Genomic DNA, 27,977 nt, shown 5'->3' with positions numbered 1-27,977 from the left:
TGCACAAAAGAAAGCAAATAGCCCAAGACACAGGCAAATAGGTAAAGTAACTACATTTATTCTAAAGTTTATTAAACATTTGAACATGTGATATGTGGTAGGCACTGTTTTTGGCATTGAGTATACAAATAGAGTGACTGTTCTAATTGAGCTTATACTGTATTGGAAATGATACATAAAGAAAATAAATATGTATTTATATGTAAAATTAAAACAATACATAAAGAAATATATATTTATTATATTACAATATGATAGTGATAAGGAGGAAAACAAAGCAGGACAAAAATGCTGAGTATATGGGAGAAGTTGCTATTTTATAAAGGGTGGTCCAAGGAAGGCTTACTGAGAACTTGACTTTTGAGTTGAGACCTAAAGCAGATGAGGACATGGGTCAAGCAGATTGTGTGTCAGAGCGGGGATAGGAGTAGGGAGATTAGGAGAAGTGGAGTTCTCTAGACAAGGAGCAGCAAATATGAATCTCCTGAGGTGGAAGATTGTTTGACATGTCCTAACAAAGCAAGGAGACCAGTATGGCTGTAGCAGAGTGACAAGGTGATCAGACAGATCTGCATATCTGTTATGTCCTGGGGGATACCCTAAAACAGTTTCTCTCTTTAGTGCTCTTGCATATTAAGACTACACGATCCAGCATTGGGTTTACCACTTCGGCTCAGATACAGAATTAGACAACATTTCATTTGGAATGCCACTTCAGTATATGAAAGAAGTAGATGGAATACACTGGATTTCTCTTTTATTCAATTCTTAATACCTACAATGTGTCGACAAAAATTGTTGCTTTTCACATTGGACAAAATTATTCTAGGCCCAGAAAAAAAGTGAAAAACAGTTATAGTACTCTGTAAATGTTTTCTGAATATGTGAATGAGTAGATTATTAAATGGATATAACTATTTCAAGGTTATAAAACAGAAGGTATGAGGTTATTTTACTTTAGAAACACATATTTTGTGTACCCTGTATGTTCTGTCCTAAGTAGTTTACCCATGCATATTAACCAGTTGACCTTTATTATAATCCAGCATGCTAGGTTATTTGCTTGTTGAACTACTTCTAGATGAGTAACTTGCTTAAGATGGCACAATTTGTAAGTGAAGAGCTGGGATTTAAACCCAAGGAGTCTGCTTCCCAGTTCTTGAACCAATGTAATAGACTCTTCAAAGAAGCTGCTCGGTTACATTGCTGGTGGCAAAGTCAAATGGCAGCAGGGAAAATTGGTAGGATGAATATGAATATTTTCCTTCTAATATTCTGCCTGTTTTTGTTTAGTAGTTACTGGGATATTTTTTCCTTCTTCCTTCCACTCCCAAGACAAGTTTAATGCCAAGAATGTAGTCCAGAAATGTTAAAAGCAGTAATGGGCCACCACAATTAAATTCAAAATCAGAGTTGATTTGGAAGAATATTTTAAAGCTTTTTACGTGCGAAATTTTCAATCCTGGAATCATTCTCCACATAGGCATACTCTAATTAGATTCTATAAATGCTGGTATCATAGCTATTTCGTGTAATCATAGCATAGTAGAGTAGGGAAAAAAATTCTCAGTATGAAAAAAATCAAATGCATGTTGTTACACCATGATGAATAGAATAAATATTCTAGATGACTTTTTTACTAGGAGATGCAATTAAATATGACCATATAAATGAAAATACCTTGTGAATCTAGATTTCAATGAATCTAGCCAGTCAAAACTTTAGAAGAATATAAACCAGTAAGAGATCATATCTTCAGTTAGTTTTGAACCGGCTTTCTATGATGGGATGATATCTCCTGGTAGACATGGTGAAACTGTTTTTATAATCCACATTACAGTTACTATTTTGAAATTAATATATAAATTTGTACCTATAAATTATATTAATTGATATATTTTATATATTATAAAACATATTTTTATATAATTATAAAATTATTTAATTTTTTAAATGAATGAGGTAAATTTCCCCCTTTTTAAGAAAAATGTTCACAACTGACGAATGTTAAAGACTGCTTCAATTTTTAAAACCAAGGTTACATAAAAGACACACAATAGATTTTAAAACCAAGGTTGCTTAAAAGACACACAATAGATAATTTTTAAGGAGTCATGTATATTATACTTCTCTTGTCAAAAATAGCAGCAGCCCTTACTGCTCACAAACCAACTCTCATCACCTCGCCCAAACACATTTCACGATTTGGCAACACAGCACTTGTCTTTCTCTAAATTTAGTCTGGCGATAAGTGAAGGGGGAGGAGAAAAAACTTTAGTGTGGATTTTTCAAAGGAATAAATGGGGCCAATGAATTTTGAAAAAAATATTATCAACATTTGAGGAAAACATACAAATCAATATTAAATGTAATTGTCAAGTCAAAAACAGCATCTCTTATTCTATTATCACTGGATTTAGTCAAAACTTATCTTTCATTACATCATCTTTGATTCCCGAGATAATATATATGATGTTAACCATATGGTTAGCCATCATATATTTGAGAAATAGGAAGTAGTAATGAGCATAGATTGGAAAATAAGGGGAAGGGAAAAGAGTGAACACTTGCTTTGCTGGGTTTTGAAATAATTCAGGATAACTAGCTAGCTTGTGTCTAGATTTGGAAAAATGGGAGAAAGAACTTATAGGTATGGCTCATTCTCTCAGTTATCAAACTCAGGGTTTAAATTGTGGATAGTTTAGAGTTCAAATGCCCTCACTGCCTATTACCAGCTTTGTAACCTTGGATGGTTGACATAATCATTTCTAACCTATCTATAAAAAAATCAGTAAAAGGAACAATAATAGCACTTACTTCCTATATTTTGTGTATTAAATAAAATTTTAGCATATATAAATAAAGCTCTTTGCAGTATCCTTGTATTGATTAAGTGCCAGTAAGTAGAAGCTATTGGTATTATTATATAGTTCTTTCCTAATTCCACAATGAAAATGTTCCAAACTTGTTTAATATTCTAATTTTGTTTATTATTTGGTGTTAAATTTAAAATATAGGACACAGTATTCCTCTACAGTGTAATATTATTGTTATAAATGTTTTTCAATGAATGCATTTTGAAAAATCTGCAAGTATACCTGGAAAGATATTAGCAACTAGTTTTGTTTCTCTGAACAAACTAGGATTCAGTGATTTTCCATATTGGAAACTAAAGGCTTTTTTGTTGGAATACTCAGAGTTTAGATTATTTCATTTTTTGTTCACACTTTCAAATCATTGTAAAGTAAATGCACATTACTTTTTGTTAGGGAAGATAAAAGTTACATACAATTCTCATCTTAAAACAGCATTTTTATCTCTCACTTGTACAGCAGAACCAATATGGTATAAAGTTTCTTCATATTGTAAGAAATCTAATGCTAGGTATTGATCATGTCTTTTATTTGTTAAAGAGAAAAAAAGCAACTCTATTATTCAATGCATTCCATTGGGATAAATAAAATCATTGTGAGCTTTTTACCATTTGGCTCCAACCCAAATAAATCTGAAATATGAACACCTAGAAAGAAGATATGATTCTCACCAACCACACTACTTTAAATTTTCAGCAATATCATTTAAAAATCATGATTCAAAATGAATGCATGTTGATAGCTAAATTAAATAGTTTAAATACTGTTTTGTCTTTAGCTGTCCTATTTGAATACCATTATGAAGAAAAGCAGAACAATATCTAATATACTTTTATCAAAACAGTGATTTTCTATTTTGGCCACATACCTGTTTTAATTCTTTAAATAAATATGAATATTTATCTTTATTTAACAAAAGATACCATTTTGAAGAAATTAATCTGATTTGTTTTAATTTCCCCATTATACCATGTAGCTTTTGACCTCTGACACTGAGTAACGCTGTAGAGAATAGGGTAGAGAGTCTACTCCTCTCCATCAAGATGGGGGATGGAAGAAAGGAAGGCCAGGCATGAAGCTGATGTAAGACATATTTGATAAAAAGAAAGGCATATCAAGGTGGAGGGAGGGTTTCTCATCATGCATTCTTGTTCTGTATATGAGACAAGACATTCCCTTGTATCCCCTGTAGGATGGAAAGACTTATGAGTTCTCAGATCAAATCTCCCTGAGAGGACACGCTGAAAGCTGCAGATTTGAGTACCTGAAGGCCTGCAATTGGGCCAGCCATGGGAAAAAGCAACTTAACCCAGCAGTAAAGGTGGAGGGCAGGCCACCCATTCAGGAATCTCTGTAGAGCTAGCGGCTTAGCTAAGGAAAATCTAACTGGCAATGGCGACCAGGCTTCAACAGAGATCCCAAGTTATATTAACCCCAGACAAATGTTTGAATACAAGAAAGGAGACCCATCATCAGACAAACAAGGGACAGTGCCTAGGTGACAGAAGAGGCAAAAGATAGCACATTCTAGGCCTCTGACTCTTGTCCTTTTTCATGAGCTTATATATGACCTGTACCGTGCACTGTCATCTCAGAGAGTAGCCAGAGCAGGAGATATGGAAGTCCTTTATCTCAAGAAACTGTTTAAATTATCAGATTGGATTAAATTATGTTTTATCCACCACCTAGTGGGTACAGCTTCTTGAGGAAGTTTAGATGAATTGCATATTACACAAACAACTCAATCTGTTCATTTAAACCTAGTGTTAGTCAGATTAGGGACATGATTACTGCAATGCAATTCTAACACTAACTACCTGGAATTAGTGCAGACTTTACAGGTTAAGGACACAGGCATCCACAAGCCTCTGCTCACTTCAGACACCAGTCGAAAGCTCTGAGGTTGCCAGGCCACCTACATTTCTGATCAAGTGTCTGTAAATGTGAAGGTTTACATTTTCCACTGAGGTTCAATAATTCACTAGAACAACTCATAGAATTCAGGAAAGTGCTATATTTACAATCATAGTTTCAGTAGAAAGGACACCAATCAGGACCAGCCAAATGAAGAGACACATAGACCCTGGAATGGGAGGGTCCCAAATTCGAAGCTTCTTTGTTATCAGGATGTATCACACTCCCAGCACATCAGTGCATATCATCAACCAGGAAGTTCACTTCAGGTGTCCAAAGTTTTTATTGGAGTTTTATCATGCAGGTATGATTAGGTGAATCATTGGCCAAGTGATTGGACTCAATCTGTAGACCCCTCCTCTCACTGGAGGTCAGGAGTTTAGGCAAATATTACATGGATCAAAGCCCCAATCGACTAATCACATGCTTCATATTTTTGACATGACCATCTCTTATTCTAAAACTACCTAAAGGCCCAGCAGGAGTCACTTCATTAGCACAAAATCAGGTATTAATAATAAAAACACTCCTATCAATTATAAGGGTCTAGAAAGTCTCTCCTGGCCGGGCGCGGTGGATCACGCCTGTAATCCCAGCACTTTAGGAAGCCAGGCAGGTGGATCACGAGGTCAGGAGATCGAGACCATCCTGGCTAACATGGTGAAACCCCATCTCTACTAAAAATACAAAAAAAAAAAAAAAAAAAAATTTGCCAGGCATGGTGGTGGGTGCCTGTGGTCCCAGCTACTTGGGAGGCTGAGGCAGGAAAATGGCATGAATCCCGGGAGACGGAGCTTGCAGTGAGCTGAGATCGCGCCACTGCACTCCAGCCTGGGCGTCAGAGCGCCACTCAATCTCAAAAAAAAGAAAGTTTCCCCTGGGGGGGAAAAAGATCAGACAAATTATTATACAATAATTACATATTTTATAAACTGCATTACTATTATAATTTTATTCTTACAAAATGCAGTTGTTTCCTGAAACAAACTTATACCATAAAACATTTCTTACACTACACATATATGTACAGTTGAGTACTGATATACATCTATGTCAGTGTATAAACACAGATATACGAGAAAGTGTTTGTAGTAAGTGGAATGGCATGAATTGCACATGTATCTTGTATAAATACAGTCACACATGTTCTACAACAACAAAAATAGGGGACACAAATGACCACTGAAATCTTACAGGAATCCATTGCAATGAGTGTATATCCCCCTAAGAGAATGTGAATATGGAAACTTAAAAAATGTGTGCTTCTCATGAAGTGAGCACTCTGTAATGCTGAATGTAATCCTAGTTGATAAAGACACTTTTCATACATTAAAAAGTACATGTACTTTTCTTTTTTTTTTTTTTTTTTTTTTTTTTTTGTGTGTGTGTGTTGGAGTCTCACTGTGTCACCAGGCTGCTAGGCTGGAGTGCAGTGGCACATTCTCGGCCCACTGCAACCTCCGCCTCCCGGCTTCAAGTGATTCTTCTGCCTCAACCTCCCGAGTATCTGGGACTACAGGCACCCGCCACCATGCCTGGCTGATTTTTGTATTTTTTTAGTAGAGACGAGGTTTTACCGTGTTGGCCAGGATGGTCTCGATCTCTTGACCTCATGCTCTACCTGCCTCAGCCTCCCAAAGTGCTGGGATTACAGGCACGAGCCACCGCGCCCGGCCAAAAAGTACATGTACTTTTCATAAGACAAAGCCCTTATGGCAGGGCAGGTCATTTACTGGGTGCTCTTGCCTAGGAGGAGTGATATATTCTAACTCTGAAGAAAAATGCCTGGAGTGAACATAGTGGGACTCGGTATTTGATCTTCAGACTGGTGCTTCCCTGAGGGACTATCCAGGGTGGTTTTGAATACATTGATTTTTGCCTTTTGAACTAAATTTAAAACCTAATTCTCTCCCATGGAGAAGATGTGCTTTCCCTGTAAATATGCATATGTGACAGGTTTGAATACATCAAATTCTGGTCTGTCTCTGACAAGTAATTATTACAACGGAAAGTAAATAGTTATAGATTTGTCCTAAAGTGAAGTGATCAGATGACAGATAAAGAAAATATCTGTGGCATTATCCATGACATTTTTTGGGGTCACAGCTTAAAATTTTTATAAGATATGAAAGCTGTTTCTAGGCATTTGATTTCTCTATTTTCATTTCTTAGGGCAACACAATCTCAGTTATGTTAAGTAACATCTATTTGAGGATTCCTGGGAGTTTAACACTGTGTTTAGGAGTTGGTCTATAATTTTATAATTGGAGAAAATGAAGTGGTGGCAAAACACACAGAGTCCTCATTAAAATATTTTTCTCAGGCTATTGTAAATACTTTCAGAAAGGAGTGTATGCAGTTGTATTAGTTAGTGTTCTGTAGAAGGACAGAATGAATTAGATAGATGATAGATAGGTAGATAGATAGATAGATAGACAGATAGATAGATAGGAGTTTATTATTAACTCACATGATCACAAGGTCCCACAATAGGCTGTCTGCAGGCTGAGGAACAGGAAGAGCCAGTCCGAGTCCCAAAACTGAAGAACTTGGAGTCTGATATTCGAGGGCAGGAAGCATCCAGCACAGGAGAAAGATGTAGGCTGGGAGGCTAGGACAGTCCAGTTATAGGTCTAGAAGCAAACAGGGGTGTTGGGGGTGGCTCCTGAGGAGAATCAACATTATCTTGCCTGGCAACTGCCTCAGGGGAGGCCATCACTATTGCCTCAGGCAGCGCAGGGTTTATCTCCTCAGACAAAGGTGGAGAGGCTGATGGCAGCATGGGTCGGGGAGGGGATGTTACACTACTGGGGATGGGGAAGCTGTTTCTTCTGGCAAAAAAGATTCATCGGAGTTTATAAACTCAGTATCTCCAGCTTTATCAGGGTACTCCCACACATCCCCATTCCGAGTTGCAGGGTCCTATTCTTTTCCAATCAATGCCCTCACTTTAACAGTAGACAGCTGGTGAGGCTGTGCATGCACCTTTCCTTGCGGGTCAGCCACTTGTATGATAAGAGTTTGTGTCTGTTTTTCCACAATTTCAACTCTTTCTCTATAGAGAGGATAAGACTCTCACTCAGGGCAGTCTTAGCAGATTTGAGGCTCAGTATCTGCTTTTGAAGCCGGGAGTTAGCATCCCTGAGTACATCATTTTCTTTCATCACTTTGTCCACTGAACTTAGAAACAACCAACCAGCTTCATTATGTTCCTTGGTTCTCCACATATGGTCAAAGGCATTAGGTATAGAGTCACTAAACTGCTTGCCTCTCACAAGCAGTGAATCAGGAATGTTAAATGCATTTATTTTGCATAACTCTCTAAACAGTTCACACCAAGGACTATCAGTGTTCTCCATACTGTTGGAAGTAGAGTCCTTAGCATTTTTGGACCTAATCATATTAAGCAGCCAACTCCAGAAACCTCAAAACCAACAAAAGAACTCCATCCTTAATAGCAGTTCACTGTACAAACACACTATTTTGGTTACTTTGCATTTTGGTAGAAAGGTCCCTTGCAGTAGAGCAGGCTCGCTTCTATTTCAGTTATGCTTCAGAGAATTTGTGTGCAAGTGTCTCCCAGAGCATCAATTCCTTCTTTGTAAAATGATGAGTGTGGACCAAATAGTCTCTGAGTTTCCTTCAGCTTGAAAAAATCTATAGTTCTGTAAATTTTCTCATTTCAAATGCTGTGCTTTTGAAGTGCTATTTGAATGATCAGTTTCACGAATGTTCAATGAAGATGAATGATTTCTATGTACAATGTTAATCAGAATTAATAATACGTTCAAAATAATTGTTTTTCATACTTATGTCTATTTTTGCAAAATGAGTGAGTGATGTTTGATGTCATTCATACAAAAATCTTTAGAAGCCAATTTTTTATTCCCTTTTAAATAAGAAGATTTATGTTGAATACTTTTTGTTGTTTTTATATACTTGGACACAATGATTTGTATTAAAGGTTTTTTTGTAAATGACTCATCTTCTATGATACCATACTGCAATGGCAAATATCTCTATTATAGCGTAACACATTTTATTACAATTATTTGTGTACTTTTTCCCCTCACAAATGCTGGGACCATATGATTCTCATCTTTATAAAAGCATCTGTAATGTGCCTGCTGCATGATAATTGCTTTATATCTTTTAAATGCACAAATTAATGAATAACGACTGACTAGTGTATCATCATAGATGCTAAGATTTAAGACATTTATATTTAGAGTAAAGCAGTTAAATTGGCTGATTTTAATAGTGTATGTTGATTTCTTCTGGTGAGCTGTAATCTGTTTTCTCAGCAGACTTCCATGCTGAGTGGAGGGGTTGTTCTTGAGTCATGTTATGTCACATATTATGTCATATATTTAAAAGATTAGATGTGAGCTAAGAAGAGGATTTTGGATTTAATTCACTAAAAAGGAAACCAGATTGCAATGATTATGGAGTAAACTCGTTTTTTCACAAGCAAGTTCCACAAGATTTCCACTTGAAAAGCAAGTGGAAACAGTGAAGTTGGACTACCTGTTTAAGAAGGGTAATTATGAAAAAGAGAAATCTAAGACAGTAGAACAGAGGTTGTACATATATGAAAAGCACGTGTTAGTAAATCCTTAAGTGCTGTCAATAGTGTATAATGTTTGAAGGTCAGGCTCAGGATCCAGTGGAGACGCCAGAAGAAAGGGGGACCCAGACTAAGTAGTGGAATCACAAACCAGAGGAGATAAAAGACAGAAGCAATGACATAGACAAACTGATATACTTGGGCAGGAATATATGGTGAAGTTTCTTAGGAAAGATAATTTAAAAACAACAAGAACATATATGTAGAAAAGAGGACAAGATGGAGACATTCACTCCTAAAAAAGAAAGACAAAAAATGAGGGCCATGACGTCTCCATTTAGACAATGTTCATTGTCTATTGCCATTGGTAATGAATTGCAAGAATATCTTTCCTTGCCTGATATCCTGAAATAATGAATGTTATATTATGCTATTGGAAATATCCACTGTAAGTGGTTATTGTACATTCAACATACTGTCTTACAAAATGCCTACATGTTCTTGAAATATTCCTCAGTGAAACTTATTTACCTATCATCTTCAGTTCTAACTACATAAGTTTTCAATGTTTTCCCCTAATAGTGTTTTCCCTGTGACTATCTGTAGAATAAAAATAATCACTTGGCAGTAAAAATAATAGGGTACCATTTTCAGAATTATTTTCATTTTATGTTCTGGCCTAATTACTTTTGGCTTAAATTATAATTTTATATTCAAAGAACATCAAGACAATTAACCCTTGGCTTAAAGTAGCATAATTTATTCTTATAACTTACTACTTTTAGATGTATTCAATTTTTATGTTTCTTTCACTGGATTTTATAATTTTCTTTTTGTACCCTCTAAGTTACATTTCTTTTTCTGGAATGCTTAGCAACAGACAATCTGTTACAGACCTATAAAACTAGATCTGAAAAACATAAAGTCCTATTTTTTTAAGAGACAACAAAACTTTAGAATAAAAGAAGTACTGTCAATATTAACTTATTAAATGATTTTTATCTTTGATGATATCTGTTTTCTGACATTAGCAAAAAAATATGAACATGGAGTATTTGTTAAGGTTAAAAGAAAGTCTAGTTAGGATTTTGTTAGGTAAAACTTAATCAAAAGAATACTCCAGGTAGATGCATAGATAAAGATAATAAGCTATTCAGTGCAGACAAGATAAATCAACTCTTATCTTAAGCGTTAATTTTTTTAAGAACATATGGTAAAGTTTGAACCAGACTCAGAAAACAAAAACCAAGCAAGCCTAGAAAGTGGAGACCCTTTGAGAACAAGTGGCTTTCACATAGGAAACCGAAGTTGGCAGCTTGCATCTGTTACTAATTCCATCTGAACCCTATGCTATAATTAAGAAAATGTGATTTGTAAAATTGCCCCTGTCAGCACTCCAGAGAATATAAAATTTATTGGTCAGAGGGAGGGTAAGGAATAGGAAGATAGCTATATGAGCCCTTTGGACAGGAGTTTTTCTAACATACCCAACAGATTTGCTTAACGTTTTTTTTGGGGGGGACTCCCTCCTGTATTACCCTGGCATATCACAATCTCTACACTTACCTCATTAATTCATTACTGTATTTCTATTTGCTTCACATGAGAGATTGTAAGTTTTTGAAGCATGAACTGTGTCTAATTCTTACTTATACTATCATAGTTGCCTATCATATTAAAAAGCCTCCAAAATTGTTTTTCTAAGTTATTAGCTATGCTAATTGAAATGTTATGTCTCAAACTGGTAAGATTAAATTTGCTGCAATATTGTAAGGGAAAAGTGGAACGTAGGACACAGCATATTCTGTTCATGAATTTTGCTCTTTGCCATCTCATGTCATATACACAGCCTGGGTCTTTCTTTCTTCCCATGTAAACTACAATAGGAATAGATGCTGTTATCTTAAATGAATCATAGGAAAAAATTTGGAATGCTATTACACTTTTAAACTTAGTGAGTTATGTAAATCATTGCATAAAATAGCTAAGATTATATATAAATACACACACACGTACTTACACAATTAGTTTTTCATTTAGGAACAAAGCTCATTGATTTAAAATGTGGGCAGAGAGTCTTTTGCATAAAAGGTGATTTGTTGATGTCTATTCTTCCCTGATCAGAAATTTCAGCAGATTAAAAATTATCAGCTGTTTTCAGATAGATTTATTTCTCTAAATTTATAAATTTAAGCTTGTATGTTCATTAATAACTTATTCCCATATTAATAGAATCAGAGGCACCTGTGCTAGAGCTGAGAAATAGACATACATCTCTGCAATTCCAAATATGACCTTTTTCTTCTATTCCATGCTTTTCTGTGTTTATAAATCTAGGGTTACATGATGTTGAAAGGCAGTAAAGGCAAATTTTTGAACACATTTAAGCTCAGTTAAAATATTTAGACCAAAATTTTAAGATCTGAAGAAGTCTTCTGTGAGAGAGAGTCTGTTTCTCTGCCTGACACACAGATTCTTACGGGACATTTATTAAATAAGTCAATCCAGTTTTTATTTATGAAAGAAGTAAGTCATCTTAATGAATTCTCCTAGTTCTTTTTTAAAACACATATGACTCTGCTAGTATTTCTATAAAAACAATCAGATGGTGAGGTCATGTAAGAATGTAAAACTAATGATGTATGATTACATACCACCTTTCACATATAGTTCTACATCTAATGCTAAATTAGGATTTGTTCTTTCTCTCTTTTGCCTGCTCTCTCTGTCTCTCTCTCTAGCTCTCTCTCTCTCACACACACACACAGACACACACACATACCCCCCACCACAATTCTGTTTTTTTAAAGACATGCCCGTACTTTTGATAATATTTTAAACACCTTTACCACACTACCTCTAGTATCTATACCATTTGGAACTTATTTTTGTCTCTTTTACATTCCAGTCACAGTACCTGTATTGTTCAGGATCACAGGTATACGTCAATTCAAACTTCAGTTTAAAAGACAAGAATAAGAAAGAAGGCTCATAGCTCTTCAGTGTCTGTTAGTGCAAAGTGTAATAACGTGTTATATCTTGGATGGAGGAGGCCACATGGGTCAGCCCACAAATTAGGATTTGAACTTTCTATTTTGGCCAAATGAGTCCACTGAGAGAGGATGTTAATTTATTTGAAACGATGTGTGTCAAATTATTTGGGTTGGGGGAAATGAGCCAGAAGATTGAAAAAAAAAAAAAAAACCAAAAAACTAAGTATCATGTAACAAGCATTGGGTAAGAAAAATAAATGAAATGTAAAATCACTTAATAAGTATCTTGCATTTATAATTTCAAAGAGGTTTACAACATCTCACCTAAATATAAAAAAGTTTTCCTTTTGATGTTTTTGAGAAATCCTTAACACAATAGCAATTGAACTCATTCTTAAGTCTATAACGGAGTTACTAAGAGAAAGAGTCTTCTAATGGTATGTTTATAATTATAAGGGTATAATTTTTAATGTGCTTATAAAATCTCATTAGATCAAAGTCATCATTTTGATTATGCAACATGAAAACATTAACTTAGCTTTGGAGTAAAAATTATTTTTCTTCCAATAGAATACAATAAAATAAAATTTGAGTCCTTTGAAGGACCCATAACACACAACAACTCTGGAATGACAATATTGTGTCATGTTTTATTGTCCTATAATATCCTTGCTAATTATTATATGTGCACACACACACATGCACGTGCACACACATGCATCCACACGTGCAAATGCACACACTGCTTCCACCACACCCACATTCCTTTTTAATAATGAGCATCAAGGTCCTTTAACCTTCTTATTGTTGAAATATGATTAGCTGATATTACCCACATTTTCTATCAGTTAGAGTACCTTGGAGCAATTCTTAACTCCTTTAAAGAAAGGAAGGGTAGTATTTTTTCTGTATGTTTTAAAATTGTTTCAGCTATTGCACGAAGTAGGTCTTTTTCAAAAAGTTCAATGATTTCTAAATTTTGAGGGCTATTAGCTCTGAAATGAATTTAAGAAAATAGATTAAGCTAGGCAAGTAGCCATATATTGTAGTTCAAGAACTTATCAGAATAAGTATTATACTTCTTCTAGTTTAGAAGGGACTATATTTTGGCCTTTTCAATACACAATACACTCTTCTAGAAATGACACTAATGCCATTGTGTGATATAGAACAGAAAAACACACATATTCATAACATATATTATAGTGTGTGCTTCCCCAGGCCACTCCAGCCAGAGTGGAAATTAGAAAGTAGTAATCCCTTTTTCACTAGCTCTGCCCACACCTGCCATTACAGGATCACAAATACTTAGCCACCTCTTCAAGTATTTTTCAAGTCTCTATAGATATCTTGGAAGTCCTTCTAAACAAATCCTTTGAGTGACTGTTAACTTCTTCTGCTGTCCCGGCTTCTTTGATGTGCCTTGTTCTACAGCTCTATGATCACATTGGGATGGGCTGTCTCCACTACCACCAATGTGTGAGGGCCATCCTATATTCCATGTGAAAGCACGGGAATGTTCTCTCCAGGTAGTGTAACTATTATTGATTTATTTTTATTTTGGTTGTCTGAATTTTCTAATTATTGTCAGCAAGCTTGTATCAAATTGTAATATGTATGAAAGTATAGTTACCCTAGGATAAAGAAATGTAGATCACAGTAACTACTGATCAATCTTCCATTCATTCTAAGTACTGGCTTAAGTCCAAGCTCCACAACTTGAGAAGTACAAAGAAAATGTGGAAAAGCATGAATATGATTCTCTATATATTTCAACTTAGTTGCTAGAAGAATTAGGCATTATGCAATGATATTATTTACATACTAGACAGAATGAGTCATCTACATCCCCTTTGAGAAATGAGCCACAACCTGGGAATTCAGAAAGTTTTATTTGATAAACTTGATATATTCTTATCTTTTTAGGATGATTTGAGTATAAATGGAGTATCTTAAGAATAACAAGAATAATGCAAAAACTGTTTAAACATTGCTTTCCCTATTATAATGGTAGATTTGAGACAGGACCACCAATTCCAGAGAGAATCCCCTATAATTGTGCCACCCAGATCAGGCCATGGCATGCCTTTAGACACCTTTCCTGAGTCTCAGATTGTATTAGAAAAATAATTTATGGCCAGAGAGTTTGTAATTATATTTTAGCATAAGCACTAATTCCCTCAAGACTATTAATACTTTTAAGTAAATTACACATTTAGTGAGCTAAATGCCATTTAATTTGAGAAGGCTCAGTTATAATCTGAAAGTATTTAACTCTGAGTAATGACCTAGCTTAGTGTATTTTTATGAATTAGCTTAAATTATAGAGAAAGGAAATTTCTATACCTATTCACCTATACAAAGACTAATTTTAATGACAGCTGGTGAAAACTGCTGAAATAATGCTGATTCCCAGAACAATTGATAGCTTTAATGATGAGATCTTTGAATAAGAAAGCATTCACTGTAGCTATTAAATAGCTTCCTAGGGTTGACCAATTTTAAAGATACTTCTCCACTTTGGTCAATGGGAAAGAAAATATGCAGGGATTTTAACCAAAGTAAGTTTGAAATGGGATGCCTCGAGTAGAAAAGATATAAATATCCCTTTAAGATATGGGGATTTGGGGAGTCTTTACTGTTTCAGAAACTGGGATTTGGGAATATCATGATGAATAAAAGATCTTATCCCTCCACCCACACAGTTCAGTCAAATTTCTAGACAAATTTTTATTTAGAAATTATTTAGAAATTACTCTTTATATTATTATACATATACATATGTATAATATGTGTATTTATATGTATATGTGTGTGTGTGTGTATAGATATAAGATCTATATCTGTCCTCTCTAATGCATAGCTATTGATCAGGGAGAGAAATACAGTTCAGTAAAAGCATATAAGAATGAGACCTGATAAATACTTCCTGTTTAATTCCTCCTTTTACTGCTGATGGTCTCATTGAGGGAAAAAAATGCCAGTCATTAAGATAACATAGATCACTTCTATAAATATTTTAAAAAATATTTTCAGCAGTTAAGAAATTAACAGCTTGACTTTTATTGAAACTAATATTGAATTTTTATTGAAACAAAAATTAATTAATTTTATACACTCTTGCTAACAAAAATGCAAATAAGTGAAAAAAGTGAAAGATGTTCAGTCCTCATGTACATCTTACATTTTAGCTTCTATTAGATTGATGGTGAACTTCAGTAATAAGGATCCCAACAATGGCTAGCCCCCAGGTTTTAGGCTATATGTGGAATTTTTCTCTTAAATTGGTTGGTTATCATTGGTAAAGTTTTGCTTGATTTTTTTAATACTCCACAACCACAGAAGTTAATGTAGGGGGTAGATATATTGAACTATAATAACTTATCAAAATGTTGATTTAAAACTTGCACAAATTTTCCCATTTGTTTGATGTCCAGCACCACTTTTCAACTTACCTAATCTCGCCTTCAGCAATTAGCCTTCACTTGTAAGATAGCCTATTAAGTCCTATCAATATATGTTATATTAGTTTGTGGAAAACAGTTCAGAGTTTTGCATCTTTTAATGTGCATGAAAAAAGGGTAGGACATTCTGTAGGTGGTTATAAAAGCAGAGTTAATTAAGTTTGACATGTATGTAGTTTAAAATGTTAGGACCCCAATAAACCCATCTGCATTATTCATGATAAGAAGTATTATTCAATTGACAGCCATAAACTTGTATGTATTCATTGGATTAATTTTGGTAAAATGACCACCATGCATTTATCAAGGAATATTATTAGGCTACCATCACTTCAAAGTATTGTTCTAATTAATAACATTTCATTTTGATGAATAAGTAAAGATAAATGAAAAGTTGGAATACATAATATAACACACAGTATTTACAGTATTTGGAAATAGTAGCCAAATGATCCAGGAACACCCAGTCCAGTGTTTCCCACGTATCATGGCTAGTTACAGACCAGTGATGTCAGAATCACCAGAGATGCTTTTAAACAGAAACATTTCTTAGTTCCATCCCAACTAACACTTAATTTAGAGGATGAAACCCCAAGGGTCTCTATTTTTAAAAACTCTGAATTATCCTGATGGGCACAAGGTTCAGAAGACACTGAATTTGACAGTGGCCTATTATATTTTGTTAGAGCCATATTTTTAAGTGCCCAGAAGAAGCATAATAGTAATATGTATCAAGTCTGTACCTTTTTATTGATCTACAGACATGAGTTGTGGGATTCTGTATGTTTTCTTCTCTTCATTTGCATTAAAATACTAGATGTTTTAAAAATCTCAACTCTATTAATTTACTAACTTACAGGTTTGTGCTCTAATTTTATTCTTATACTCTATAAAAAGAAATTGTAATTTTTAATGCTTTGTCATCCCAAATGGTGAAAATATTAATTTAAACAAACCTATGACTAAATATTTCTTTTCTCCTAATGAAAGTCTGTCACTGTTTGAAAATTGTGCCTATTAAGATTTATAAATTATCAATTTCAAGAATTACAGGGTAATAAAGCGTAATATCTACCGGGAAACACAGAAAGGATTAATGTGCCAACATCATTCGTTAATTAAAGTTATATCAATAAAATATCATTTGACTAAGAGTATAAGTGAAGATGTTTTATATACATTATTCTATCTTATGCTATATTACATACCACATGTCTTAAATTGGGACAAAAACCTTCCATTTTGAAATCATGAACTTAGATATCTAAATCAATATTACTTTATATGAATTTCCTACAACATATGGTATGGGATATTAGAAAGACTATTAAAAATGTTGTCAAATACATTAGAAAATACTAGTTTTAGAAGCGTGTGTGTGTTTACAGATTTCTTAGAGCTTTTAATCTTCTAACCTATATAGTGAATACCTTGGAAGCAGATATAAAATATAGCACTTTCAGGATTTGTGTGACCACAAAACTCTGTGTTCGTACTTAGAAGTGTTCTCTTTGAAAAAGGCTGTTGTAAATGCAATAAACCTTTTTGAGATTTGATCACAAACTGTACTCTGAGATCCTATTCCCCCAAAAATGTCTATCTTTAGAGAAAGAGAAGACCAACACTTATTAGAAGGTTGACTCATCTCTGTTACTGAGAGTTTGAAATGATCTCACATGGTACTGAACAAGAAAAATTTTGGTATACATTTCTGAACAACCTTCAGTTCTTGTACTGAAATAACTGTATACCTTTTTAGTTCAGAAAACATTTATATTTCAAATCCCAGAACTATAAATGTCCACCTGATCTAGGATCAAGAATTGTGCTCCCGTAATTGGAATACAATCATTGTTCTTCCATGAAACTATTCACTATACCTCAAACTCCCCTTGTTGCTTTGAGGACATGAGCAAATTGAAATCAATTCTTTTCAAATATCTGATTAGAAGATTTCTTGAACATTTTGTTCCTGGATCTGAGAAAGAGATAGTAGATTTTGTTGGATCTTGAAACTATTAGATGTAAATCTTGGTCAATTTGGAGGCCATGTGTTCCTCCATTATAACAAGAAAATTGGAAGAAACCATTGTACAGAGAAAGAAAATAAAGATTTAGGTAGGAGCAGAGTTAAAAAGTGGAAAGTGACATTTCGGTTCCCAGTTCCAGTTGTCCCTAAGACCCAGACACATCCCAGTCTTTGAGTTCCAAAACAAGCACCATTATCCTGAAAACATATCCCACTTTGGCTTAGGAAAATTTGAGTTGCCATCACTTTTTACTAATTAAGTACCTAAAATTACATCTCTTCTATACAACTGATCAAGTCCTACAAATTTTGTCTCCTAGGTAAATCTTGACATCACTTGTGTCCCCTTCTTCCTGCTGTTGCCATTTTAGTTCAGGCTTATCATTTTTACTTCAATTACTGAAGCACCCTTCAACTGAGTCTCCTAGTTCTAGTGCTCACCTCTTTTAATTTATATTGTGATATTTAGTATAAATTGGATCAAATCCCCATTTCTAGCAAAAAAAAGTTGTATTAAATCAATTAATTTATTTTTGCCTTAGCATTGCCCTTAAAACTAAAACCAAAATCTTAAATGCCATGAAGACCATTCTTAATCTGGTTCCAAGTCACTTATCCAGCTCTTACCACCTACTCCATCATCACCATCAAAACAGACACTTTATATCTCAGTTATTTACTGTTGTTGACCAAAACTCCAAAAGATGGAGGCTTAAAACACCACCTTATCAATCACTATTTTTTCTGACCAGGGAGTTGATTGGATAATTCTCACTCAGAGTCTCTCAGTGCAGTTCCAATTGGAAAGCAGATGGGACTAGCATCATGCAAAGTCTTTGATGGGCTGGTGTCAAGCAAGGATGGTTTCTTCACTCACATGTCTAGCACCTCAGTGCTCCTCTATGGCCCCTCTCTTCAGCAGAGTCTTGTGGTTCCTGAACTTCTTACATGAGGTCCAGGATTAGGGCAACAAGAAGTAGAAGGTAGAAGTTGTTAGGTAATTGAAGTGCTATGCTTGTGTCTTTTATGCTACCAACTTCTGCCACATGCTATGGGTTAAAGCGCTCACAGGGCCTGCTAAGATTCAAAGAAATGAAGTCCAGTCTTCATCTTGATGGGAGTAGGACAAGCTAACATTCAAAAGAGTATGCAAAGATAGGATATTTTCTGGTATCCAACTTTGAAAAATACAATTTACCACCATTAATATTACAGGCACAGTTTTAATTATTAATGTATTCCTGAGTTAATTACATTCTAATGCTTCTTGGTTTTTTTCCTATTTTTATTTCCTTTGCTCAGAATGCTTCAATTTATTTCCCTTATTTATCTGGCTAACTCCTATTCATTCTTCAAACCTTAGCTCAGATTACAGCTCACCTAAGATACCTTCTCTGGCCTCTCAGCCCGTGAGATTAATGCTTCTTCTCTGGAATTTCGTGTATCCATGTGTTCCTGTCACACCACACTCTGTACATGAACTGTGTGGCTCTTTCATTAGGGGGAAAAAATCAGTCTTTGATTTCTGTGTCCTCAGTGATGAGCAAAGTGAATGGCAGAGGACTCAGTTACTATTTATTATATGGAAAAAATGTGAATTACTCATTTGATTTTTAATAGGCTACATTACAACTACTTGTTTCGTTGTTGATGGACTGAGTGTAGGTGGCATAGATCTGTAATATAGTTTCTCTGGGTAACCTACATCATCAAAAATGATTAAAGCTACTTTACTGGTTAGAGTGAATGGGTTCATATCTTCTAAATAGGAAACTACTTTTTCACTGTGTAAAATTTAGTCAAAATTTGAATTTAGAGTATTAATTGAACTGAGTTGTTTATTTGAATTATTATCATTTTGGAAAGCTACACACATGAATTTTTGATATTTAAACCACCAAACATTAAATAACAAAAGTTTCATATTTTTCATTATATTGTTCAAACATAAAATAAGTTTTTATTGATATAGTCATGATTGATAACTTAGATACTAGAAGGTACTGTTTCTTGACATTTCAATTGTAACATGTCTGGCAAGTCAGAAACCTATACATTGGTTCCAGAATAATACTTTCAATTTAGTTGCATCTATATTTACAAAGTAAATACCTGTATCTGTAATTAATTGTTATGACTAAGTCTTTTCAAGAAAAAAAAAATGTGTATATTACACAGTGCAGTTTACACTTAGAAGGGGACACAATGTAATATGAAATCATTTACTTAACCAGAAGGTTTTCTTACTTTCTCCTCCTGCATAGAGTTCTATGCTTATATATTTAATAGTGTTGATTCTTCAATCCATAATTTCTGAGGTTCTGATTAACCTTATAAAGTAATTTTGCCATTTATTTCTAAAGTTCAATAATTTTTGTTATTATATAGTATGATTTTGGTTACTATAATAGTGATAAATATTATTGAAATTATATAAATTGTTTTTAAATTAATTATAAGTTTTATCTATTAAAATTATGTAAGTTAAATAAGTTCTTAAAATTAAATTGGTCACACTGAAATTATTTCTTAGAATTTTTGTGTTCAGAATATTCATCTAGGCCTCAGTATAGGCATTTATTTAAAAAGCATCTTGAATAAGAGAGAAATTAAAGTAATTAATCCAGTTGTAGTTATCTAATAAAAAATAAGATTCCACAGTATCACCTTGTTTCCTTGTTCTTTTTGAGAATGAGTGAATAAAACAGATTGTAATTAAGGAGGTGGTAAAAAGATACATAAATATGCTTATTTGGAAAGACATTTATATATACAATACAAAAATCACTTCTAAAATAAGAATTTCACACACTCAGAAGTAAATATGATAGTACAGAAATAAGTAACTATAAAAACATAAGATTTCAAAAATAGATTACTGTCATCCTTTGCTATCCATGGGGAGTTTATTTCACCCCTCAGAAACCAAAATCCATGGATGCTTATCCTTCACTATACTTTAGATCATCTCTAGATTACTTATAATATCTCATACAATGTGAATACTATGTAAATCATGCAGTGTAAGTGCTTTGTAAATAGTCGCTTTGTTTTTATTTGTATTTTAAATTGTTTTATTGTTATTTTTAATTGTTTTTTCCTGAATATTTTTAATCTGTTTGGACATGGAAGGTGGACTGTACTTTCTAATGACAGAATAGCTTCCTTTCAAAATGATAGTATTATAAAATAAAGAAATTAACTAAATTTAATAATGCAGCACCTGATAGTAAAACATATAGTCCATATTTCATTTTGGATATGGCTTACCCCAGAATTTCATTTGCCATTCATCTCTTCATTCAGTTATACCATAAACTTTATTGAACATCTGCTACATGCTAAGTAAGTCCTGCTGTCTGACCTTGATGTGTTGGCAGCAACACCAAATTCTGAGCGGACATTTCTAGCCTGATCATTTTCCACTCACTGTAATCTGTGTTTATCCTAGTCATGCCAATAAAGTTGCTTTCTCTATCTTTTCTGTTCTTCTACTTGCCAAATTCAATAACTATTTTTTACTCTGTGTCTTATTTGATCTCAATGCATCATAATGCACCATTTATCACCGTTGATAACTGCCTCCTTCTTGAATTCTTTCATTAGGATTCTAAGAAAGCGCTATCACCTGGTTCTTCCAATTTCCTTCTGAGACCTCTTCCCATCTCAGATTCTTCCTCTTTTTAGCCATTAAATTTAGATTTTTTTCCCAGGGTTCAGTCATTAGTCCACTGGTCTTCTCCCTTAAATGATTTCCCCTTGTATCTTTATTGACATATTTGCCTTTGCTGTTTTAATGGCACCTTGAGTTTATTTTGATTAGTTCTACTAAAGAACTAACCTCAACATCCCCTATGCACATCAATATCAGCATAAATCAAATGTCAAACTAAAAATCACCATTAGATATTTTAATGCTGTTCTGCAGAGATGCCTCAGCCAGAAACCTGAGTTCCTTGAAACCAAACTCCCAACAGGAAATCTGTTTCAGATCCTCTACTGTTTACTTCCACAGCCTGTCTTACTTAGACCTTCAAAATATATCACTTAAATCCCCTATCTTCTGTCTAATTGGATCACATCACTTCTATACATACCCTGTCAAAGATATCCAGTTACTATTTTTTCAAATAAATTATCTTTATGCCTTGACAAATGTTTTTCCTGGATCTGGAATGCCTTAATTTCCCAAGTGCCTAGCAAATTCTTATTCATTCTGAAAGTCTTAGCTCAGATGTTTCCTTCTATGTGAATCCGCCTGTGAGCCCCTCGACCTCTAATCCCCGGATTTTCCCTGGTCCTTAACCCCATACAACTCTATTATAACACTTAGTGCATTGTCTGTAACCTTCTTCATTTGTACATTTTCCCAGGTAGACAGAGTTTCGAAAGGGCAGAGATTTTTGTCATTTACTCTAAGTCTCTAGTGCCTCCTGCTAAGTAATTGGTCAATTTATTTGAGATTAAAGACAATATTTAGACTAAACTGTTTTTGTAATAGGATATTTAAAGGGTCCTTTCAGAAAGAAAGCTATCTTTGCTTTGGAATATACCTTAAAAATCTTAGTTTTTTCTTTTTGTTTTTGCTAAGATAAAAATTATTTGGGGATGGTTTAGACAAGTGAGGGGAAATAGAGATTAAAAAAATAGCTTTATATAACATGTTAATTGGGATATATGGATGTGGAGAGAGAATAGAGACCCCAGCAGGAAAATGACCAGACAGACAGCAAAATGACCTGCCAGTGATCAGAAAACATGGCTAAAAAAGAAAATCTTAAAATAAGAATGCCTTATATTCTGATTGCTATTATTTATGCGTATTACTCTTTGATCTATGATTATTGTTTATTACCTAGTAAGCACACAAAAGCCTTATGTGAATGATGTTTTGAGAATGTCTAATGGAATGGGACATATTCAAGGATATAGTGAGATAAGAACATTGGAGCAACCAGGTTGTTGCAAGAAGGAAAACTCCTGTATACTTACAAGCATCAAAGAGGAATGCATTAGACTTCCCATAGGCCATGATATGGGGACAGCAGTTAGTATTATTTAACTATCAAAATGAAGAAGACTCTAGTTGACTTCTAGGTCATATTTTTAGAGAAACCAAAAGTTCTATCCATTCTTGTGGTGTCTCTAATGTGTATCATTATGTATCTTAAAAGTAGATTTTTTTCTTAGAATATACATTAATTATCTTCTAATCAATTCAAAGATTTTATTTCTAATTATAAATGATAGTGACTGCTATCTTTCCAATAAAACATATAACTCTTATTCAACATCACAAAAGAACCGAAGGCTCTAGGAAGATAGCAGCAAAGCTAGAACTGTATATAAATGAAAGTAATAATAAATATACATGCCAACGCTCTTCCCAGAAAGGCAGATATCTCTAAGGGATATATTCAGGTTGGGACAGATGGGAGAAATGATTCACTACTTGTGTGGAGGCAAGCTATGGCTCAGAGACATTAATTTTTACTATTTATTTCTCTTGCAGGAAACTAAACTTCCTTATATTTTTGCTAATAAAAAGCTTACCAATGAAAGCTTTGAAATAACACAAATATTGTCTTTGCATATTTAGTTGTATAGTTCCATAGTAAGTACCTGCAGTTTCTTTGTTTAAAATCATAATGTCTATTCCAATTGGGCAAAAAGAATACATTTTTAAATGCAAAATAAAATCTGCTTAACATTTATTTAACATACTTATTCTGTTGCATTCTTTTGGATATTTTTATCATATGGCATTACATTGAATTTGGGAAATATGTCAAATTCTGAAGGCTACATGCATTTTTACATACAAACTTTAAATATTATAAATGAGGCTTTTGAAAATTCATTTATAGATGAACCACTGACTAACATTAATATATCCCAATTTAAGCCAGGTGGGATGGTGCATGTCTATAGTTCCACCTACTTGAAAGACTTAGGTGAGAGGCTTGCTTAAGCACAGGAGTTTAAGTCCAGTCTAGGTAACAAATTGAGACCCCCATCTCTACAAAAACATATAAAGGAAAACATTGTTTTGAATATATCAAAGTTTATTATTCTCCAGCTTTGGACAAACCTAAAAATCAGAATCTTGATGTAAAAATTTAGAAATTCAAACAAGCAGACTTCTTAATGGCCTTTTTTGAAATATTAATTAAAACAGAAAATAAACTTGCTCTTGCTTTCTTTTGAAAAAAAAGAAAAGTTATTGGAAGGCCTTAGATGATCAAACATTCCCCGTGTTTCCAATGTTGCTGCTAATCCCCTCTTACTATAGGCAGTAAATAGAGCTTAGAGTTTAGAAAAATAGCCTTTGGAGTCAACCAATCTTGGGTTCTATCTCCTACTCTGGTGTTTCTTGATTATATAGATTTTGGAAAAATTACTGATCTTTTCTAAGTTTTGGCTTAGAAATTAAGATATATAGTAGCAATAACCTCATACCATTGTTTGGAAAGCTGATTGAAATTCAATATACAAAGCACTTTCTATAGTACCTAGCATGTGCTCAATGAATGTTAGTTTAGTGACTTCACTCATAAATCCTAACAACAGCTATGGGAGTCATGAATTAAAGTTTTCATTATTTAAAGGAAAGTAAGTATTTGAATATTCTTCTCATTATTTTTAAGTAAGGATAGTTCTTTGCCAGAAAACCACATTAGTGTTCTAGTCCATTTCCTTGTTTATTACATATTTTGTAGGTACTGGTTATGGTTGCTCTAGAGAACAGTCATTATTCCTATTTTTCTGGTTAAAATATTAGTCACATGGAATTTTTATAGAGTGTTAACAGTTTATTGTGGACTTGCACCCAATTCCCCGATTATCTTTGTTTTTTCTCTAACTCTTTGTTACTTCTTCAAATTAAATGTAGCACTGATTCATTTAAAGGTTAGTCAATAAGTTCGAGACCAGCCTGGCCAACATGGAGAAACCCCGTCTCTACTAAAAATACAAAATTAGGCAGGTGTAGTGGCGCATGCCTGTAATCCCAGCTACTCAGGAGCCTGAGGCAGGAGAATCGCTTGAACCAGGGAGGCAGAGGTTGCGGTGAGCGGAGATCATGCCATTGCACTCCAGCCTGGGCAACAAGAGCAAAACTCTGTCTCAAAAAGAAAAAAAAAGAAAAGAAAAAAAGGTTAGTCAATAAGTTAACAGTTGTTATCCTACAGTGAAGTGTGCTGAATTTTGTTTTAGATTGAGAGATTGAGGCTGGACTTTTGATATCTGAATTCAATATTATATAAAATGTATAATTAATCAATAGGAGTTTTGGGTAATAAAATTGGAATTCAACTGAAATTTACACAATATAACTTTGATTTCTAGTTAATTTAAAGTGAGTGTAATTCATAAATTGAACACAATTTCCATAAAAGATAAATGCAGTTTGTCACGGGCAAATAATTTTCCTGCCAACACCAAAATCTAGATACTGGAAAATATTATTTTCTTTTCCCTTCCAGTACACCCACCCCTTGCATCTGCCATGCTTCTCACTGCCAGGCTTAGGGCATGATTAGGAACTGAGAAGTAACGTCCTGCTAATTCTTTCCCTATTAGAGAAGAAGACAGGCAGAGAAGCAGAAGTTCTCTGGACCAGTGGTCCTCACACTTTCTGGGCCCAACTACTGCAACCTACCATAAATCCATTGCTTTCTAAGCCAATGCTCTTTTACTTCCTAAATCTAAACACATAAAAAACATGATCTATCTAAAGAAGAAATATTTTTTAAAAGCCCAGTTTCTCTGAAATGTTAAAAAGAAGATGTAAGAGAAAGTCAATGCATAATAAATAGCACATATTTTAATACGTAAATGTTCAGGCATGACCAAGCATAGTGAATTCATTAGATGCTTTTACTTATACCTAAGATCTCTGTGGGTGTGATAGATGAGGTATATTATATTGACAAATTGGGCGATTGGTAGTGGGACTTTCCGAAATGTTTTTAAATAAAATAAATTTATCCTAGATGTACATGGTAATTCTATGGCGGGGAAATTCATGTATGTTAAAACAGTGTAGAAGTGACTTTCCTTTTACTGGAGCTGCTGGAGTAACTGCACAGCAGCATGCACTACCACAGCCTGCATTTGCCTCTAGTAATTGCAAGCTCTACACTGGGCTGGAAAGACCCCATGGGAATGTGAGAGTGATTTAGATATTGCACACAAATTTGGAAAAAAGAGGTAGTGAGCTGTAAACGCTATGAATCCCCTGAACACCCGTGTGTACAAAGAGGTTCCTGTGGCTTGGAATATAACTTAGGTTGTACGGTCTTGGAACTTGGCCTGAAGAAATTCAGAATCTGGAAAACACCACAGCTTTACCTCTTTCTCAGATGATTTTTTTTTGTTGTTTTTTTGTTTGTTTTTTGAGACACAGTCTCACTCTGTTGCCCAGGCTGGAGTGCAGTGGCGTGATCTTGACTCACTGCAACCTCTGCCTCCCAGGTTCAAGTGATTATCCTGCCTCGACCTCCTGAGTAGCTGGGATTACAGGCACACGCCACCACCTCTGGCTAATTTTTATATTTTTAGTAGAGACAGGTTTCACCATGTTGGCCATGCTGGTCTCAAACTTCTGACCTGAGGTGATCCGCGTGCCTCGGCCTCCCAAAGTTCTGGGATTACAGGCATGAGCTATGGTGCCTGGCCTCTCAGATAATTTTTATTAGTGGTACTCTGCAGATTCCTGTGGCATCAGTGGATTGATTACCATTGTGGTGCTGCTACCTTGTAGTTTATAAACTGTTCCTAAGCAATGGTCAGTATTCTCTGCCACCATATTCTGAGTATTGTGCATTTCCCACCGTTGTCAGAAATTCACCAGCTGAGCAGGACCCCTAATCCTAGTCTTTATTCTGCATTCACAGGACTGCAGAATTCTAGCCATGGTGCAACTACTGTTTTTGACTGTCCTTTTGCAGGACAAGGATATGAAAATTCTGGATCAGGATTCTGAACTGGCGTGGGAACTGGAGGAATATTGGGGTATTTGTTTGGCAGCAGTATATCAGCAGCACTCTTTTTAGACATGTGGTACCCCCCCACCATCTTATCCTCCATTGTACTCTAGCACATGGAATAATCATCCTACTGTTTAGGAGGCCCAGGTCAAACTCTGACCCAAGAACAAGAACTGCCTCAGGGTATGGTGGTATCAGAAGATGATAAAATAGAAAACTGAAGGAAAATATTGGTTGCAAAATTTCTTATTGTTCTTCACTTTATATTTAAAGAAAGTGCATCCTGTTAACAACTGTGGAAAGGGAATAGTAAAAAGTTGTGTTCTTTGAGAGTTAATATATAACCAAATACTTGTCTATTGTATGTTAGTATAGCACACATATGTATATCTCAGTTTTTAAAAGTGTTGATTACTGTGGAAGGCTGAAAATGTATTGTTTTATTTCTAAAACCTGTGAAGCCATAAGAAACATTAAGAATGAAACTGTTGTACCGATAGAAAGCAGACACCAAAAAGTTCTATCTTAGGTGGTTTTAGTTGATGAGTCGTTACCTCATTGAGACAATAATATTCTATTTGGTGTTATATTATTTGTAGTTGGCTATACTTTAAGCATTTAACTGAAACTTTGTACTATTAATTATGCTACCTTATGGGTTCTGATTGCTTTTGAGCTCAGGACTTTGAATTCTTCAGTAATGATGACGGTGATTTGGAAGCACCTTGTATAGGAAAAGATAGAAAATAAGCATCTAGAAGGCTGTTGTGAATGATTGTGTGCTGATGGAAATGCTTGAAACCTCCATATTTCATCAATTCCTAAGAGATAATATTCAAATACTTCAGCAGTGGTCTTTTAATAGCAAAAGCATGCAGTTCTCTGTGGAATCTCAAGAATAGTGGTAACAGTCTGTTTCAGTCTTACATTAAAATGGAATAATTACATAATTGTATAAATTTTCATGTAGAATCAAATTTAGGTACAGTCAGATAATTATAAACAAAGTGAATGTTCAAAGAGACATTCAAAAGCTATGCTGGAAGCATGTTGGGCTGCCCCATTAGCTAGAACAGCTCCTCTTCATCCTAATGACAATAGTCATTTGCATAAAAACTGCTCTGGAGACTGGGCATGAGGTACACTA

At 34.4% G+C, this 27,977-nt stretch overlaps 1 protein-coding gene and 1 pseudogene across 15 annotated transcripts in view; both read left to right on the top strand.

The window, feature by feature from the left end:
• The window catches only part of PPFIA2 (PTPRF interacting protein alpha 2), a 497,964-nt gene that overhangs the window by 192,268 nt on the left and 277,719 nt on the right, over positions 1–27,977 (top strand). The window lies entirely within an intron of this gene.
• On the top strand, positions 5,001–26,968 carry LOC129009859 (store-operated calcium entry-associated regulatory factor-like; annotated as a pseudogene).

The sequence above is a fragment of the Pongo pygmaeus genome, chromosome 10, assembly GCF_028885625.2.
Source record: "Pongo pygmaeus isolate AG05252 chromosome 10, NHGRI_mPonPyg2-v2.0_pri, whole genome shotgun sequence".
NCBI lineage: Eukaryota > Metazoa > Chordata > Mammalia > Primates > Hominidae > Pongo > Pongo pygmaeus.
The sequence above is the reverse complement of the archived record's forward strand: the minus strand, read 5'-3'. Positions and strand labels throughout refer to the sequence as shown.